Below are 19693 nucleotides of genomic sequence, written 5' to 3'. Positions count from 1 at the left end.
GGAATGAGAGGTCTTCGGGAATCTGAAGGGGCTGGACAGGGGAGACACCCAGAGGGTGTCCAGGGCCAGGGTTTATCACCCAATAAGCAACACAAAAGCAGACAGGCCTGGCCATTGGCACTTGGAGTTTGTGGGATCTTGCTGTGCAAAAGTTGGCTGTCGCATTACAGAGACTACTAGCGCTTCCACAAAAGAAAAGAGGACTTCATTGAGCTGGAGTGGCTGGGGCTCTGTTGTCGGGAAAGGTGTTATAGTGTCATACTGACACTGTAAATATTCCCAAGTAAACTTGGCTTTCAACTCATTGACAGTGCTCCATTAATCCCCACAAATCGAATTCTGCTGCCTGCTTCAGTCCCCCACCCCCCCAAGCAGACTATGTCTCTTTAAATCTCTCACCGTCCGCCCAGTGGATAGATCCAGGCGTGTCCTGCTTTCTGGCTGTAGCGGAGGTGCAGCTACTTTGGGGGCAGTTTGCGCTCTGCTGGCTGCCTTGCTCTCAGTTCACCCTCTGCAGACGCAGCTCACTGGAGTCTTTGTAATTAAGGCGCAGACATCAATCAAAGCACTTCCTGCCCCTCCAGAGGGCTAAATTGGTACAGCCAGGACTGTGTTAGGAATCTGGAAAGGAATTTGCCTGTCATTTGCAACTGACTCTCAACCTCCCTGAACAGGAGCCTCATTGGAATTCAGCCAGGCGGATGAGTAAGTTACCTGGAAGGTTATTTTTTACAAACAATTGTTGACAGTTTTCCTAAGTGTTTGCAATAACCTGAACTGTCTGTGCTGTTGTCCAGTGTGTGTTTCTGTCACTATTCAGTAACACCAATTTGTATTCAGGTTAGCACAACCTAACAACACATGTTGAGCAGTATCAGGCATAATTTGACACTGTGCTACATAAGGGACAGGCGACTTAAAGCTTGGTCAAAGAAGTAGGTTTTAAGGAGCCTCTTAAAGGAGGGAGAGAGAGGGCGGAGAGGTTTAGGGAGGGAATTCCAGAGCTCAGGGCCCCCAGGCAGCTGAAGGCATGGCCGCCAGTGGTGGATCGATGGGAATCGGGGGATGTGGAAAGGCCGGGATTGGAGGGGCGCAGAGTTCTCGGTGGGTTGTCGGGGCTGGAGGAGGTTACAGAGATAGGCTGGGGGGTGGTGAGGCCGTGGAGAGATTTAAAACCAAGCTGTGTCAGAGAGAGAGAGAGAGTGAAGGAATCTGCTCTTAATTACACAGGGTCACGAGCAATCCAGGTTTGCTGGCACGCTGGGATGGGACCGGGGGGGATGGGCCAGTGGGAGAAGGTTCCCTGCTTTTCTCAGTGCTGTTTTAACCCTTCTGTTGCCGAAGCCCTGCCTGGGGGAGGCAGAAGGGGTAAGGTCGATTTTCTCTGGTAGGCTTTCTTCCCCTCTCTCTCCCTCTCTCCCTGCTTGTGGAGGGTTAGATATTTACTGAAAGGCTGGATTCCCTCCAGTGCCCTTCCCTTAAAGTAGGCACGCAGTTGGGGATGGGTGATGGCAGGCTCTTTGCCCGTAGAAAGCATCGCAGGACATTCCTGCCTCCGCCAATCCACAGATGCGGGTGGGAATTTTGGCTGAATGCTGATCAGTAGCAGGAACTTCATAGGATCATCTTGCACTTTCTCATTGGCTTGGCTTACCTAGCCCAAGGTGCCAGTATAATCGCTTCCGCTCTTGTAGTTCACTCCCTGCCCTCGCTCGACCAGCTTCTTCGAGAAAGCTGACAGCTGCGCGGGTGCTCTTTTCACAGCAGACGTCTGTAAGTAAATAGTCACACTGAAAGTGCAGCAGGATGTGGGTCCGCTTGAACTTCAACTCTGCTCTGCCAGCCCGGAATCAATGATGTGTAGGGTGGTGGTTGGGGGGGGGGGGGGGGGGGGGTGGGAATGCAAAAGCAGTCATTGATGTATTTACCTCCATCCCGCTTCAGCCTACCTGCTGTTGAAACCCAGGGCGGAATTGTTAGTGGATTTTATGGCAGGGGTGTGTGGGGGGTGGGCATTTAATCAGGTGAGAGAGTGGCAGGTGGGAACTCTACAACCTTCCCGCCTCCAGCCCAGTTAAGTTAATGGTGGGAAGGCCTGGGGAGAGCCTTGCTACCTCGTGCCAGTTAATGCCCACTTTGGAGTTTCATCCTGCCACTCCTGGTGAGAGCGGAGGGGGAGAGAGGGTTGTGCAGGGGAGTCACCATGCAGGGAGCGTGGCAAGTAAACCCATTCGGGCTCTCGGGAAGGGTGGGGTAAGGGGGTGCTGTGGGGAGGTGGCGTGGGGGGTGGGGAGTGCCCCTTGTTTAAGGGCACTCGGTGCCTGATCAAATTGGCACCAGGAAGCAGGGGTAGTGGGGCCACTGCAAGCCCTGTCCTGTCCTTACTGCCAACCCCAACGCCAACCCTCTCCCCTGACCCCTCCACTGGCCTCACTTCCCCAACCCCTCCTCCCTCGAACCCTCTTCCCGCCCACCTCCCCCATTCCAATTCTCCTCTTCCCCTTTACCCACCTTCCACCCCTCCCCTACCCCCTGTCCTTCCCAACACATCGTTCCCCTCTCCTCCTGCACACCCCCTTAACTCACAGATGAAGAAATTGTCCCTCAACTCAGTCCTAAATGGCTTTCCCCTTAACCCCGCACCCCCCCCCCCGCCCTCCACCCTCCTTCAATAGTGGGGGTTACATCTCCCACCTTCTAATCTGCAGGTAGCATCCAGGATCTGTAGGATTTTGAAAGATGTCCACCAATGCACCCACGGCCACCTCTTTCAGCACTCTGCGATGTAGACCCTCAGGACCCAGGGGTCTATCAGCTCTCAGTCCCATTAATTTCCCCAGCATTACTTTTTTTTACGGACACTAATACCTTTCAGTTCCTCTTTCTCACTCGGTTCCTTAGTTTGCTATTATTTCTGGGAGATACATCGTCCCCCGTGAAGACAGACACAAAGTAATTATTTCGTTTCTCTGCCATTTCTCCATGATAAACTCTCCTGTCCCCGTCTGTAATGGACCCACCTTTGTCTTTGCTATTCTTTCCCCTTTTTACACACTTTTATAGAAGCTTTCATGTTCTGTTTCTATACTTCTCTCTCGTTTACACTAATTTCCTATTCTCCCTTCCTTTCTCAGTTTCTTGGTCCTCCTTTGCTGAATTCCAAAAAGCTCCCAATCCTCGGGCCTACTGTATTTTTGAGCAACTTTATGAGCCTCATCCTTTTGATCTAATGCAATCTTTGACTTCCTTTGTTAGCCAAGGTTGACTCACCCTTTCCTGCTGGGATTCTGTGCCTTAGAGGAATGTGTACTTGTTGTAAACAATGGATTAATTCTTTAAACACCAGCCTTTACCGGCCTACTGTCATACCTTTCGATGTGTTTTCCCAATACCAAGCCAACTTGCCCCTCATACCTTCATCGATTTCTGTTATGTATGGAAGCGACCAATTGACATTTCCAACTGCCCCAGCCCCACCCCCTCCCCCTCCCCCACTCCCGCCTCAACAGCTTTCTTGTCGGGGATGCAGTTCCAGATTTCCACACCCCTTTGTGTGATGAAGTGCTCCCCTTGCCATTATTCCTGGCTCTAATTTTAAGGTTCTGCCCCCTTGTTCTGGGTTTCCCCACTATTTTCTCTCCAATGACCCTATGGAATCCATATCTTGATTGTATCTTCTATGCTCCATTGCAAAAACTTGCATTTATATAGCGCCTTTAACACAGTGAAACATCCCTCAGTCAGCATGTCACAGCGAGCCACGCAGAGCTATTAGGACAAGTGACCAAAAGCCAGAGGTCAGTTTTAAGGAATGCCTTGATGGAGACGGAGAGGAAGCGAGAGAGAGCGAGAGGTGGAGGGGTTTAGGGAGGGAATTCCAGAGCTTAGGGCCCCCAGGCAGCTGAAGGCCCGGCCGCCAATGGTGGAGCGATAGAAATCGGGGGATGCTCGAGAGGCCGGAATTGGAGGAGTGCCGAGATCTGAGAGAGATTGTGGGGCTGAAGCGGGTGGGGAGGGGTGTGAGGATCTGCAGGGAGCCGATTCCGAACCAGAAATGCTGGAGATCATGGAGCTCTGGATATAAAGGCTGGTTCCATGGAAGGAGAGTTAAAGGGCATATATGTGTTTGTCATTTCGTTGTGAAATCCTGGGCCACAGAATTGGCTTGAAAAAGCAGCTGGGACGGGTGAGCAGAGAGAGCTGGCCGGGTGGGGGTCTGCGCTCAGAAATCACCAAAATCTGGTGGGCCTGGTGGTGTGTTATGGAAGGCTCAGAGTCTGAGTTGCTGTGGTAATACAGAGGTTCCAATATCCTTTCCATCACATGGGCTGATCAGGAATCTCTCCCACTCTTACCACCCTCCACTGGTGTGTGTTGGAAGGATTTGCAGGTCAACTCTCCGTCCACCTTTCTTGGCCATCAAACCCTGGAGTGGGACTTGAACCCAGAGCTGTGGGTTCAGAGGCACAGGCACTACCCACTACGCCACAAGACCTCCCCAGCGGCCAGGGGCGCACCAATAATTGAAAAGGCTAACAAAATGGTGGACTTTATCTCGGGAGCCAGAATACAGTGGGATGGAGGTCATGTCACAGTTATATCAAACTTCGAAACTACCCCATCTGGGGTAACTGGGTTCAATTCTGAGCACTGGACCTCAGGGAGGGTGTACCAGCCTTGAAGGGTGTGCAGCACCAATTCACCAGGATGATACCGGGGTTAAAAAGGGTTAAATTATGAGGGGTTGCACAGGCTGTGCTTATATCCCCTCGAGAATAGAAGATTAAGTGGTGATCTAATCGAGATTTTTAAGATGATTGAAGGGATATAAATATATATAAAGATGAGATTTGATTTCAAGTTTGGATAAGACCAACAGGAAAAGCTGTTCCCTTGCCTGATGGTACAAGGACTAGGCGACACAGATTTAAGATTCTGGATAAGAGCCACGGGGTGGGAGGGAGGATTTGAGGAAGAATGTTTTCCGCAGAGGGCGGTGATGACCTGAAACTCGCTGCCCACAAGGGAGGTGGAAGCGGAGACGATGAGTGATTTCAACAGGAAATTGAATGGGGACTTGAGGGAAATAAACTTGCTGGGATAGAGCGGGGGAATGGGACTGACTAGATTGCTCCACAAAGAGCAAGTATGGACTCGATGGGTGAATGGTCTCTTCTGTGCCCTGATGAACCTACCACCCTCTGACTGAATGATGATGTACATTCAGAGAAATAACTTCCTCTACGGTTTCAAAATAGGGGTCAATAGACTTTTGTTGGGTAATTGGGAACCAAGATTGGCAAATGGAGATGAGATACTGATCTAACTTTAATTGAATGGCTGAACAGGCTAGTGGGGCTGAATGGCCTCCTTCTGTTCCTATGAGAGCTGTTTTTTATCGTATCTATTTTCTACAGATGATAGTTGAGGGTGAACCTTCTAACAGCAGCTCTGAGAGATTTTGAACTGCAGGGTAGGTTTTGAGAATTGGTGCTGCTTGGGTAGAGGTGTGTGCATTCAGAATGTGAGATGTTAGGTTGAACATTTTCGTACCTCTGTAGATGAATGCAAACTGGCTCACTATCCCCTTTTCCCCATTCCACCTTCTACTCTCACTACATGCCTAGCCCTAAACACAACTTAAAGAACATCCATGAGTTCTTAGACAGCAGCTTCCATCACCCATGTCTCTCTAACCTCCGCCAGTCCTCCGGGACCTTTGCACTCCTCAAATTCTGGCCTTTTGTGCATCCACCACCACCTTTGCTTCACTGTTGTCTCCTCTGGAATTCTCTTTCTAAGCCTCTCCTCTTCTCTCTCCTCCTTTAAGATGCTCCTTAAAAACAACCTCCTTGGCCGAGATTTTGGTGGCCTGAGCCTCATATCTCCTCATATGTCTCAGGGGTCAAATCTTGTCTAATTATCCATCAAGCACCTTGGGATGCTTGTAAACACAAGTAGTTATTGATAATCGCAAAGGAGGAGCGTTTCCCTGTCATAGTCCTCAACTATTTAGGAAAAATGATAATAATTCCTGGGTTTGGCTTTCTCAGCTCATTCTTTTAATTAATGGACCAGGACATAAATATACAAGTTTGTCGATGAGAATGAAGACAGAAATCGGGCTACCACAACTTGTCTCAACACCTTTGGGTGAGGAACAGCCAAGGTTCTGCTCCTGACTGTTACGAGCCAAGAACCAATTTGGTGCGTTGAAATGATGAAGGGTTTTGATAGGGTAAATAATGAGAAGCAGTTTGCAGTGACAGGAGGGTCAGGGACCAGAGGAGTACAGATTTAATCCATTTGGACTAAGAGCTAGAGGTGAGATGAGTGTTTTGTTTTGCAGAGCGAGTGGTTGTGATCTGAAAGGTGCCGCCTGAAAGGGCGGTGGACTAGTAATCGAGAGACCCGGTGTAATGCTCTGGGTTTGAATCCCACCATGGCAGACGGTTAAATTTTGAACTCAGTCAATAAAAATCTGGAGTTAAAAGCCTAATGGTGACCATGAAACCATTGTCGACTGTCATAAAAGCCCACCAGGTTCACTGATGCCCTTTAGGGAAGGAAATCCACCCTCCTTACCTGGTCTGGCCTACATGTGACTCCAGACCCACAGCCATGTGGTTGACTCTTAACTGCCCCCGAAGTGGCCTAACCAGCCTCTCAGTTCTCAAAGGTAGTTAGGGATGGGCAATAAATGCTGGCCTAGCCAGCATCCCATGAATGAATATAAAAAAAGCAGATTCAATAGGAACTTTCAAAAGGGAATCGGAGAAACCCTTGAAGGGGAAAAATTTGCAGGGCTGTGGTGGGGGGGGATGAGCAGGGGGCAAATGGGACTTGTTAAAAAATTCATTCATGGGATGTGGGCATCGCTGGCCAGGCCAGCATTTATTACCCATGCCTAACCCTTGTCTAGAGGGCAATTAAGAGTCAACCACATTGCTGTGGGTCTGGAGTCACTTGTAGGCCAGACCGGGTAAGGAGGGCAGATTTCCCTCCCTAAAGGGCATTAGTGAACCAGATGGGTCTTTCTGACAAAGAGCCGACACAGGCACGATGGGCCGAATAGCCTCCGGTGCAGCATAAGTGCAAGAAACCAGTTCTCGGGTATAGCTGATGTGCTCTCGATAAAAGCCTTTGGCATGGAAGCTGCAGAGAGTGTTCCAGGAAGTTTCAGCTCCGTGGAGTTTCTTGCTCGAACTGATCCTAGATATGATTCTGTGCGCGTCGGAGTGCATGGCTCATCTTTGCTGTCGGGTTGACAAGTTGGTTCTTGTACGGGAACCATAAACGCTGCTTAAAAAAATACTCTATTGGAACAAAAAATAAAATAAAATCCCAGGTCGGCTTGTATTGAAAGGGAGGGAGACAGAAAGAGTTGATGTTGTTTCCCCGGAGCACCGTACGGTGGATGTGGGAGGGGTGGTCAGGGGGTGGGGGCGTGGGGATTGAGTTATAATTTCAGCCAGGCTGCCTACTGTGAGAAGCAAATATCCCCTTAAATAGTTTATTGCTGGCGTATTCTTTTACAGAATTCGCTACTTGATATTCTGGCCATACGTATGACCATCTGATCACTGCAGGCAAGAGGCCTTTTGTGCCCTCGCTAGGCCGGAGCCAAAGCAAATATTTAAGAACATACAAATGAGGAGCAGGAGTAGGTCATTTGGCCTCTCAAGCCTGCTCTGCTAGTCAGTAAGATCATGGCTGAGTCTTAACCACCTTCTGAGAGAGAGAATTCCTCCTCATCTCCATCTTAAATAGGAGATTTTATTCTTTAACTGTGTCCACCCCCCTCAGTTCTAGATTCCCCCCCCATGAGGGGAAACATTCTCTCAGCATCCACCCTGTCAAGCCCCCTCCCCTCAGAATCTCATATGTTTCATTATCTCATTCCTCTAAACTCCAATGGGTACAGGCCCAACCTGCTCAACCTTTCCTCATAAGACAAACCCCTTCATCCCAGGAATTAGCTAAGTGAACCTCCTTTGAACTATTTCCAATGCAAGTATGTCCCTCCTTAAGTAAGGAGACCAGAACCATACACAGCACTCCATGTGCAGTCTCACCAATGCCCTGTACAGTTGTAGCAAGACTTCCTGACTCTTATACTCCATCTCTGTTTATAATAAAGGCCAACATTCAATTTGCCTTCCTAATCACTCGCTGCAGCTGCATATTAATTTCTTGTGATTCATGTACAAGGACACCCAGATCCCTCTGTACCACAGCATTCTGCAGTCTCTCTCCATTTAAATAATATTCTACTTTTATATTCTTCCTGCCAAAATGCACAAGTTCACATTTCCCTACATTATGCCCCATCTGTCATTTTTTTGCCCACTCACAAGTATATCTCTTTGCAGACTCTTTGTATCCTCCTCACAACTTACTTTCCTATCTTCGCATTGTCAGAAATTTGGCTACAATATAGTCGGTCCCTTCAACCAAGTCATTACTCAAATAGATGAGGCCCCAGCACTGATTCCCTGAGTTATTCCATTGGGTACAGTTAGTCATATTGAAAATGATCCTTTTCTCCCTACTCTTTATCTCAGCCAGTTCTCTATCCACGTTAATATGTCACCCCCCAACACCATGAGCTCTTATTTTGTGTTGTAAACTTTGATGTGGCACCTTATCAAATGCATTTTGGAAATCCAAGTAGACCATATCTACTGGTTCCCCTTTATCCACCTTGCTTATTACATCCTCAAAAAACACTAATAAATTTGTCACAAACATGATTTCCCTTTCACAAAACCATGTTGACTCTGCCTGATTGAATTATGATTTTCTGAATGTCTGCTACTACCTCTTGGATAATGGATTCTATATTATCATGTTGTTGGGTTGGGGAAGGTTCAATAACTCCTGAAGACTGGCAGCTGCTAACACTCTAAATTTATTGTAACATATTTACAGTTATGAGAACACTTCCTTATACTAGCTTCTTTCATGCTGCTTTCTCCTAGATGCTCAGATCACGAGTATATGTCACTTCCTTCCATGGCACCATGAGCTATTATAGTTATTTTTTTAATAGACTTTGTCTAACATATTCCACTATACTACATCTCCCCCCTCCAAGTTTCTGTTCAGAATTGAACGTTCCTGACAATGCTGGAAACGCAATGCTTCAGTCTCCTCATCTATCTGAACATTTCTGTGTCTTGAAGTTTCATAATGTAGCCTCTTTTTGCTCTCTTACATAAGTGCTGCATTTCTTTCTCATCTCCATGTACTCTTCTTCTTATCCCTTCTTTCTCCTCCCTCCAGTCCTTTGAAATTCTCACCTTCTGTCACACCAAGAAGCATTTTGGTGTCTTCACCAGTCTACTGTACCTCATTCTCCTCGCCTGTAGGGAATAAAATATCCTCATTTTGCTGCTGCTCCTCTAAACAGAATTTGAATGAGGAGATGTTTTGTGATCACCTGCTTCAGTGTCTTCTTTCATTTCTGATGATTGCCATCCCTCTGGTCTCTGGTTTTCACTCTGTTGCTCAATTGCAATCAAAGCTCTCCTGTTCCTTCTTACTGTGCCCTGTTCAGCCGTAAGATCTTGTGCAATTTCTCCACTCCAAATCTCGACTGATCTCTGATCCAAACCTGTTCCACCTGTCAAAGATCTGATCATGTTCTCGCTCAACACTTTGTGACTGATGATGCCTGCAACTTTTTCGAAGTTCTCCAGCAGAGGTAGAGATTTTTCTATCACCCTTTATTTTACCGCTTGCCACCATTTATTATTGTGCTGCTGTTTTGGAGTATGTTCAATAACTCTCAAAGACTGCCAGAGGCAAATGCTCTAACTTAACTGTAAATAGGTTACAGTAAAGAGACAACTCCCTTACACTAACTTCCTTTGATGCTGCTTTCCCCTAGACTCTAGGGTCACATGAGTATATGTCACTTTTTTCTCTGCCATCAGACTATTACAGTTAACCCTTTACGGGACTTAGCCTAACATATTCCATCATGATGCAGACTTGAGCATTTCCCAATGACTGAGGCTTCCTGCTTTCTGGCTCCCTCCTCTCTTGCACGGAGGTGTTATATTTGCAATTTTCCAATCCACTGGGCCTATCGTCCCTGTTCCGCCAGCTCTCTGGAAGAGCTATCCACTACTCCTTCCACCATCCCACACCCCCAGCACCCTGCCCCCGAACTCCCCCCCGCCCCCCCACCCCTCCCTGTTCTTTCTCCAGAATTTTTCAAATTTTCCCCCTTCAAGTATTTTCTCCAATTCCCCCATTTTGAAAGTTCCTGCTGAATCTGCTTCCACCGCCCTTTCAGGCAGCGCCTTCCAGATCCACACAACAACTCACTGTGTAAAAAAAAACATTCACGTCATCTTCCCCCACCCCCGCCCTCTGGTCCTTTTCCCGATTCTCTTCAACCTGTGTCCCTCTGGTTACCGACCCTCTCACCACTGGAAACAGTTTCTCCTTATTCACTCTGTCCAAACCCCTCGTGATTTTGAACGCCTCGATTCAATCTCCCCCTTAACCTCCTCTGCTCCAAGGGGAACAATCCCAGCCTCTCCAGTCTCTCTCCAGATGAACTGAAGCCCCTCATTCCTGGTCCCATTCTAGGTAAATCTCCTCCGCACCTTCTCCCAGGCGTTAGACATCCTTCCTAAGGTGCGGGGCCCAGAACTAGGACACAATCCTCCAGCTGAGGCCTAACCAGCAAATTAGAAAAGTCTAGTGTAAGTACCCTCAGTCGGGTAAAAGGTGTTTCAAAGGGGCAAAAAGGTAGATGAGTGTTGAAGAGGGATGGGAGAGTTGTGTGGCCTGATTCCCGACACAGGCTTTAAGACAGCATTTGAGTGAGGGGGGGGAGTAGCAGTGAAAGTGGAAACATATCAGTCTGAGCTTCTGACTGGGACATAAACGCTGAAGGGGCTGACGATTTCAAGTTGATGGGTCTGAATACTCCAGCCTCATCAGGAGATATCGGTGCTTCAGGGAGTAGTATACTCACCCCTGAGCCCGATCTCCAGGTTCCTCTCCGAGTGACAGCACCACACGATCAGTGTAAGGTGGGCTGGGAGGAGGCCCTGGCTGTAAGATACTATTATAGGACTTTTCCTCATCCAAAATTCCGAAAGAACACTGGATGATCTGGGTCGTTATCTCATTGCTGTTCATGGAATCTTGCTGTGCTTTCCTTCTACCTCCAGCTGACTCTCACACTCTATCTCATTCACCCTGTCTCTCCGGTTTGCTCCCCCTCTCTCGTTCACCCCTTCTCCCTCTCTCTCCATCTGTCTCTCTCCCTGTGTCTGTCTGTCTGTCTCTCTCTCCCTCTCCCTGTCTGTCTGTCTCTCTCCTCCTGTCTGTCTGTCTGTCTCTCTCCCCTGTCTGTCTGTCTGTCTCTCTCTCCCTCTCCCTGTCTGTCTGTCTCTCTTTCTCTCCCTGTCTGTCTGTCTGTCTCTCTCCTTCTCCCTCTCTGTCTGTCTCTCTCACTCCCCCTCCCCCTCCCCCTCTCTGTCTCTGTCGCTCTCTCTCTTTCTCTCTCCCTCCCTCCCCCTGCCTGTCTCTCTCTCTCTTTCTCTCTCCCTGTCGGTCTGTCTCTGTCTCTCCTTCTCCCTGTCTGTCTCTCTCTTCCTCCCCACCCCCCAATCTCTGTCTCTGTCACTCTCTCTCTCTCTCTCTCTCTCTCCCTCCCACTGTCTGTCATTCTGTCTGTCTCTCTCTCCCTCTCTCTCGTTGCCCTTTCCTCGTCCTTTTTCATTTACTCTGAGCTCGAGTTTAACCTGCCGCTGGACTGGGAGCTCTCTAAGTCTGGGTGTCCTCCCCTCTGCAGGCTGACTCTTGTGAATTGCTGTCAGTCAGGTCTCCATCGAGGGCTATAAGGGTCATGAGGACTCGAAACGTCAACTCTTTTCTTCTCCGCCGATGCTGCCAGACCTGCTGAGTTTTTCCAGGTAATTCTGTTTTTGTTTTGGATTTCCAGCATCCGCAGTTTTTTTGTTTTTAGTCAATCCTTGGCCTGGACAACTCACTCATTCATTATTCAGATCTAATTGGCCACATTACTAGTCATTGTGAGATGATATCAGTCAGTTCAGCAGCAAGCAGAGAGCACTTAGCCTTCAAATCAATGAGGATCTACAGACTGGGTTAGAGGTGAGGCCCACGAAACTGAAATGGCTGGTTGACTGGAGAATGTCGTTGTCAGTCGGATTTGCCTTTCACTAAGATGAAAGCAAAAACAAAACTACGGATGCTGGAAATCCAAAACAGAAACAGCCGATGCTGCCAGACCTGCTGAGTTTTTCCAGGTATTTCTGATTCTGTTTTTGCCTTTCACTAAGATTTGTTGGCTTAGGACCCAAGCTCACAGGAAGCTCCCATTCACAATACCTCGGAAGTTCAGAGTTACCCTGAAGACGGACTGTGGAATGCAAACACAGCTGGGAACTGCTTTCTCCGGTTTGCTACAAGGCGCTGGGTCCTTGCAGCTCTCTGGAGACCATTACCTCTGGGACGAACTCCGGGAAGCTCCTGATTTACCTCCTGGCCAACTGCTCCTCTCACGACCTCCTGAAGGGCTTGGCAGCCAACGAATGGCTCCTTTGGTAGTAGAGTCACTGTTTTAGTGTCAAAAGTCGCTATTTGCACAGCAAGCTCCTGCAAGCAGCGATCATCTCTTTTTTTTTTTCTCAGTCCTGTTGATTTGAGGGATAAATATTGTCCAGGACACTGGGGAGAGCACCCTTTCCCCACATGTTTCCCCTAGCCCTTCCCCCAACTCTTCGCCATAGGGCTGAGCAGGCTGGGAGATGGGGCCTCACTTTAACATCGCAGCTGAGAGGCAGCACCTCTGACAGTGCAGCACTCCCCTCGGTACTGGCACCGGAAGGGGGACTCACGTTCAAGCTCTGCAGTGAGAGTTGAACCCAGATGCGTATGGTTCAGAGGCAATAGCGTGACCAACTGAGCCATGGCTGACACGATGGAGAAAAGAGTTGAGAGCCAAGTAAACCCACGGTTAGTAAAGCGGGTGGTGACTGACGGGTCAGTTAAGTACTCTCTAAGAGGGCACACCGAGGCACATGAGCTCAGGTCCCGCCTGGAAGCAGGGAATGATTCCCAAATCCATTGTTGTCAAACATTCCACCAAAGGGTACGCGGACTCTGTGGTGAGGAACCCCCACGAAAATGAGCTCTGTCAGTACATAACCCCCCTGTGCCTGAGTGAGAAAGTCTAGCTGGGGCATTGGCAAGGCCACACCAGGCACAGTGTGTGCAGCTGCCCTTACCTGAGGAAGGAGATACTTGCCCTCTAGCGGGAGGGCACCACAGGTCCCTGGGGTGAGGGGGGGATTACCCCATGAGGAGAGATTGGGTAAACTAGGCCTCTATTCCCTGGAGTTTAAAAGAATGAGAGGCGATCTCATTGAAAGGAATGGGGCAGAATACGGCACTGGTTGGGCTGGCATGTACCCGACCTGCGCCAGGGTAAAAATGGCGCGTGATGGTTTGGGGAGAGTGCCCCAATGTCATCGCGCAGTTGCAAGATATTTCGGTTGGTGAGGGCCCACGGGAGTTGGCAGTGTGCCCACGGATGATTAACAGGCCCATTCAGGCCATTAATGTAATAATTAAACACAATTTTTCACCGCCGGTCCAACCTTCCGGTTGGTGGGCAGGCGAAAAAGCCAAGCGGCCTTTGGATTTTTTGTCGAACCTGATCCGCGTGCCGCGATGAGTGTTCGATCAGTGATTTTTTTTTAAAAAACATTTTCAAACTAGTTTCTAACCTGCCCCTGACCATGCGACAGTCACAAGAGGGGACATGTTATTAACGTTCTTAAATTCTTTATTTTCAAAATGCTTTCAGTTCCCTGAGGCATCTCTGTGCCCGACATGGTAAATTTCCTGGCCAAAGGATTCTGGAGGGGTTTGACAGGGTGGACACTGAGAGCTTGTTCCCTCCCCTGGGCTGGGGAGTTTAGAACAGGGGGAACAAACTCAGGATAAGGGGCCGATCATTTAGGGACTGAGATGAGGAGAAATTTCTTCACTCAAAGGATTGTGAATCTTTGGAATTCTTTACCCCAGAGGGTTGTGGATGCTCCAACATTAAATATATTTAAAGGGCTGCGATCAATAGATTTTAGTTCACCAAAGGAATCAAGGTCAGATGGAGAGCAGGCAGGGGCTAGCATTGAGGTAGAAGATCTTGTGTAGCAACGATCTTGTTGAATGGTGAAGCAGGCTTGAGGGGCCGAATGGCCTACTCTAACTCCTAATTTTCCTGTTGAGTTATTGTGCTATGTAAAAAATAATTTGTTTGCCTATTCTTGTGGGGCGGAGTGTGGGAGGGTGATGTTGTGAGGAGGGCAGGGGAGGGTTGCGCAAGTTCAGAGTAGAATTTTCTCTGAATTTTTCCACCCTTCTTTCCTCTGCGTTTTGCATCATGAAAATTTATTCCAGGAATTTACCTATTGCTCGCCCGTTTTATAAGCAAATTTGAATGGCCTGTGTGCTCATAAAGGGATAATTGTTTGTGTCTGAATTCAGTCACCTCTTCCCCAGCACACACCTCGCCCAAAGCTGGTCCATTCCGGATGCCCCCGCAAGGGTGCGTGACCTGGAAGGGATACGCACACAAGGTTCACTGAGGAGGAAGTCCAAAGCTAATAATTCCTGTGCCTGAAGTGAGGACTCTGGTTAGGCTCTCGGTTCCGCTAGGCCGGAGAGGGGGAATTGTTTGAGGTGGGTATTCCGGTTATAACCTCCTCTGGGTCAGCCGTGGATCACAGGTAGAATACTTCCCTTGAGTCGGAAGGTTGTGGGTTCAAGTCCCTCTCCGGAGACTTGCTGAACAAAGGGAATACATGTGTTGCCAAAAAGTGGTGGGTTTGGGTTGGGTGGAAGTCAAAATTTCCTCAAATCCCTCCAATTCCTGTGTAACGGAAGCGGGTCAAGTACGGGCAGTCAATCCACTCCAAGGAGGCGGGTCAGTCATTGGAATGTTTTCAATCGGGAGGCTGCATGCCGACCACCTTTCTGTTTTTTTTAACAGCTGTCGACTGGGTTTTCCCTAAGCCTCGGGCTAATCGTCAGGTAAAGAAAGGCTGGTGAGCGGCGATTTACAGCACTGCTTGTGGGCCAAGAGGAGCAGGAGTATTTTCATCAGAAACAACACCACCCTCCTCTCAACATCACCCACCCCTGCACCCTCCCACCCACAAGAACAGACAAACAATTTTTTTTATTTGCAGCGCAATAACTTGAGAATAGAAAAAGAAATGAGTTGGAGTAGGCCATTCAGCCCCTCAAGCGACCCGGTAAACCTCTCGCTATGAGAAGCAACCCTTCTTCCACATTTTCCCTCCCGTGATCTCCGCACCACCTACTTTGGCAGGCCATGGACTTTCCCAAAGGGTAAAAGCACCAGCCCGCACTCTCGGATTTCCCACCCATTGTGCCTCCCCATTCCTGCACCAGAAACCCCAGTGAGCCGGAAGCAGAGCTGACTCTCCTGGTGCCGGTAGTCAGGGAGTGCTGCAGAGGACCCCCTCACAGATTTCTTTAAAAGTAACCCCACGGTCACTGTTCAAAGGAGAGCGGGGGAGTCCCACGCCCTGGTATTCGTCCTTCAACCTGCAGTGTCAAAACAGCTTATCTGATCATTTGTCCCATTGCTGACTGCGGGATCTTGCTGTGCACCGCTTGGCTGCCGCCTTCGCCAGCCCAGAGCGCGTCACAGCCAACCGAGTTCTTTTCTTTTTCTCATACCCGTAAGCTGGGAAGCACGGCAGCCAAACTGCGCACAGCAAGATCCCACAACCGCAAGCGATAATGACCCGTTTTGCTTTTTTTCTCATTAAACCATGTTGGCTGAGGGATCAATGTTGTCCCCAGGAGATCGCCACACCCCCTCTCCCCCAATCCCCCCACCGCTGCCCGTTTTCTCAAAATGGCGTCGTGGAACATTTCTTTCCGCCTGAGAGAGCAGAGGGGGCCTCAGTTTAACGTCCGAGCCAAAAGATGGCCCCCTCCATCAAGAGCTGCCTTACGCATCCTTGGCAGGATGGCATGGATATCCAACCTATCCCATCATACCCCCGCCCACCACCACCACCCCCCCATCTCATCTGTCCCTCCCTCCTCCGCTCCGTGCCCCTCGCCATTAAAACAGGAACAAGCCAAGGTGAAAGTTCACCCCTTATATTAAGTTGTTGGTTTGGAAATTTGATTGGGACACGCTCGATTTTTCAGGAGGATATTGGGCACCTAAAGCATTCAACATGGCGGATGAGACACACGCCCTCTGGTGGCGAGAGTGCGCTGCCTGCCATATAGGTGAAGATAGGAAGAGGGGGATCCAGAGGCCGTGACTGAAGCAGGAATTAGGCCCCCTTTACGTTTCCATATAGGGAGGGCCCAACACTGGCTTGTAGGCCCCTTGTGCAAAATCGGGCTGCCAAAACTAAGCCGTTTCTGGGCCAGGGCGTTTACAATGTGCTTGAAGATCATTAATGCTTTGTGTCCAAGATAGAAAGACAATGGCACTTGTGTTTATATAGCACCTTTCATGACCTCGGGGCCTCCCAGAGGGTTTTGTAGCTAATGGCGTAGTTTTGAAGTGTGGGCATTGTTATAATGTGGAAAAATACCACAGCCAAACAGAGCATTGAACAACCATAAGAGCAAAGAGTTGGTCATTTTTTTCTCATTTCAGTAGGTGTGGGTGGATTATTTGTCTGAGTGTCAAGATTACAGATCCCAGTCCTGGCTGCACTCCATGTCCACGTTTCCAGGAATTGTTGATAAAAGTTCAGGAATCGGAGTCCATGCCCAGTATTCCCATCGCCAAGGAGACTGTGGCCAACTAAATGACCTAACCCGATGAGGTCCCCAGCCGGGTCTAGCCAGCAAGCTGGGAAAGACAAACGTTTCCATTTACCTCCTGTCGGTCACAATGAAGTACTTGGGGAAGTGTTGCAATGGCCAATTTGTGCACAGCAAGCTCCTGCAAACCAGCATTAAATTAATGGCCAGACAACCCATTTTGGTGGCTGACTGAGTGAATGAATATTGGCCAGGACACCCCGGGGGCCAGGGGGGAGAGAGGGAAGCTGCAGATGTGGAGGAATGGGGGGGTGGAGATGGGTGTAGTGGGGGGGGCAGATGGAGATGTTGTTGGAGGGGGTGGAGATGTGTGGGGGCTGGGGATGGGTGTGGTGGGGGGATGGAGATATGTGTGGGGGGTGGGATGGAGATGTGTGTGTGGGGGGTGGTGGAGATGTGTGTAGTGGAGGGGATGGAGATGGGTGTGTGGAGGGAGTGGAGATGTTGTGGGAGGATGTGGAGATGGGTGTGGGGGATGGAGATGGGTGTGGGGGATGGAGATGGGTGTGGGGGATGGAGATGGGTGTGGGGGATGGAGATCTGTGTTGGGGAGTGGAGATGGGTGTTGGGGGGGAGATGGGTGTGGGGAATGGAGATGGGTGTGGGGGATGGAGATGGGTGTGGGGGAGAGATGGGTGTGGGGGATGGAGATGGGTGTGGGGGATGGAGATGGGTGTGGAGCAGTGGAGATGGGTGTGGGGGGGAGATGGGTGTTGGGGGTGGAGATGTGTGTGAGGGATGGAGATGGATGTGGAGCAGTGGAGATGGGTGTGGGGGGGAGATGGGGGTTGTGGGGGGGAGATGGGTGTGGGGCAGTGGAGATGGGTGTGGGGGGGAGATGGGTGGGGGGGTGTGGAGATGGGTGTGGGGGGAGATGGGTGTGGAGGGGATGGGTCTGGGGGGTAGAGATGTATGTGTGGGGGGGATGGAGATGGGTATGGGGGGGTGGAGATGGGTGTGAGGGGGGTGGAGATGTGTGTGGGGAGGGTGGGGTTGTGTGTGGGGGGGCTGGAGTTGAGTGTGGGGGGGTGGAGATGGATGTCGGGGGGGTGGAGATGTGTGTGGGGGGGTGGAGATGGGTGTGAGGGGGTGGAGATGGGTGTGAGGGGGCTGGAGTTGGGTGTGGGGGGTGGAGATGGATGTCGGGGGGGTGGAGATGTGTGTGGGGGGGGGTGGAGATGGGTGTGGGGGGTTGGAGATGGGTGTGGGGGGGGTGGAGATGTGTGTGGGGGGGGTGGAGATGGGTGTGAGGGGTGGAGATGGGTGTGAGGGGGCTGGAGTTGGGTGTGGGGGGTGGAGATGGATGTCGGGGGGGTGGAGATGTGTGTGGGGGGGGGGTGGAGATGGGTGTGGGGGGTTGGAGATGGGTGTGGGGGGTTGGAGATGGGTGTGGGGGGGGTGGAGATGTGTGTGGGGGGGGTGGGGTTGGGTGTGGGGGGCGCGTGGAGATGGGTGTGGGGGGGGAATGGAGATGTGGGGGGGAATGGAAATGAGTGTGGGGTGGGATGGAGGTGGGTGGAAGGTGGGGAGATGGGTTTTGGGTGGTGTGGGGTATGTTGTGGGGGGGAGAGAAATCCCCTTCGAGGCAGTGGTCTCCACTTCCACCCAAGGTGGGGAGGGGGGGGGTGGGTGCACACATTTAATGGTTTTCCCTCTGACTGTCCCACGTTCCCACAGCCTCTGACAGCGGGAATACCGGCCTGGATCCTGGACCCACTCCAGGCCCACGGACTTTGAAAACTTTATGAAGCCAGCCTCTCCCCCCACCCCCCTCTCCGGCCTCCCCCCCACCCCCCAACTCCAGCCTGCCCCATCCCCCACCCCTGAGTCCATCCGCGATGCTTCACAGGATGTGAGACGTGAGCCTGGCCTTTGTGAAATTTGAGACTGAAACCTAACCTCGGGGCATCTCCTCATTCCTCACAGTTACAACCCTTAACCCTTCATTAGCCGCGGGCCATTCACTGAGCGGCGTTTAGCAGTGACACACGGGGCCCCTCTTTGCCGTGATCTCTGCGTCTCGCACCTTCACCCCCCACCCCCCCCGTGTCAGGAACCACCCAGCACCTCCTGGGCAGAGTTCTTTCCAACTCTCGTCGACTTGCACCACCAACACCCACCCCCCCACCCCCCAGCCCCTTCTGGATTTCTCCCCCAAGTTTTCAAATGAGCCGGTCCACATGCTGTCACGAGACGAGTCTCGTCTCTGGTGCTTAGCCCCAGGACGTCGCCTGTCGGAGGAGCTCAGATAGAGAGAGAGGAAGTGGGGGCGCGTGACACGCTTCTGTTTGGGGAAAACAGCTTTCGCAATGTCTGAGATTTGGGATTTAACTACCAGCGGCGTTTATCTGTTGGGAGGAAGAATTGGACAGAAGCTGGTGAGAGTCCCCCACGTAAATTGAAACGATAGCAGCCACCGGGGGGTGGGGTGGGGGGTGGGGGTGGGGGGGCGGTGGGGGCTGGTGCTTGCCGATCACCTCCCTCGATGGCTGAGCGGACAGCTCCTGCCTCCCTCCTCGATACACCGGCCGGGGCACTAACTCTGTGCCCAGCACTGATCCATGGGAAAAGGAGGAGCTGGGCGGGGAGGGGGTGCCAGGGGTAGCAAGGAGGTGAGTCGCTTGTCCAGATCAGAGGCCGAACCTTGCTGAGGGCACATTTATTCCCGTGTCGGTATTTGTGGGGTTCTCTTCCCGGTCCTGCTGAGTGAGCGCCAGCCTACCTTGTCCGTTCTCCCTCGCTACCCCGGCGACTGCCCCAGCCCCCGCTTCCCTTGACAAGCTCTGCTGGCTCCTGTGGAAGGGAGGTGCTTCCC

At 50.8% G+C, this 19693-nt stretch overlaps 1 protein-coding gene across 6 annotated transcripts in view; it reads left to right on the top strand.

Annotated features, from left to right (window-relative positions):
- Nucleotides 1-461: 461 nt before the first annotated feature.
- The window catches only part of LOC121272302 (phospholipase D2-like), a 137538-nt gene continuing 118306 nt past the window's right edge, over nt 462-19693 (top strand). For 3 of the 6 annotated variants that reach the window (XR_005941869.1, XM_041178891.1, XM_041178894.1), the window contains exon 1: nt 19096-19256. The gene's annotated coding sequence lies outside the window, so the exon portion shown is untranslated. Of the gene's footprint in view, nt 706-15046; nt 15102-19095; nt 19257-19693 lie in introns of those variants that run through there. The other 3 variants (XM_041178893.1, XM_041178895.1, XM_041178896.1) reach the window with 3 other exon arrangements.

Source organism: Carcharodon carcharias, chromosome 33 (assembly GCF_017639515.1).
Source record: "Carcharodon carcharias isolate sCarCar2 chromosome 33, sCarCar2.pri, whole genome shotgun sequence".
NCBI lineage: Eukaryota > Metazoa > Chordata > Chondrichthyes > Lamniformes > Lamnidae > Carcharodon > Carcharodon carcharias.
The sequence above is the reverse complement of the archived record's forward strand: the minus strand, read 5'-3'. Positions and strand labels throughout refer to the sequence as shown.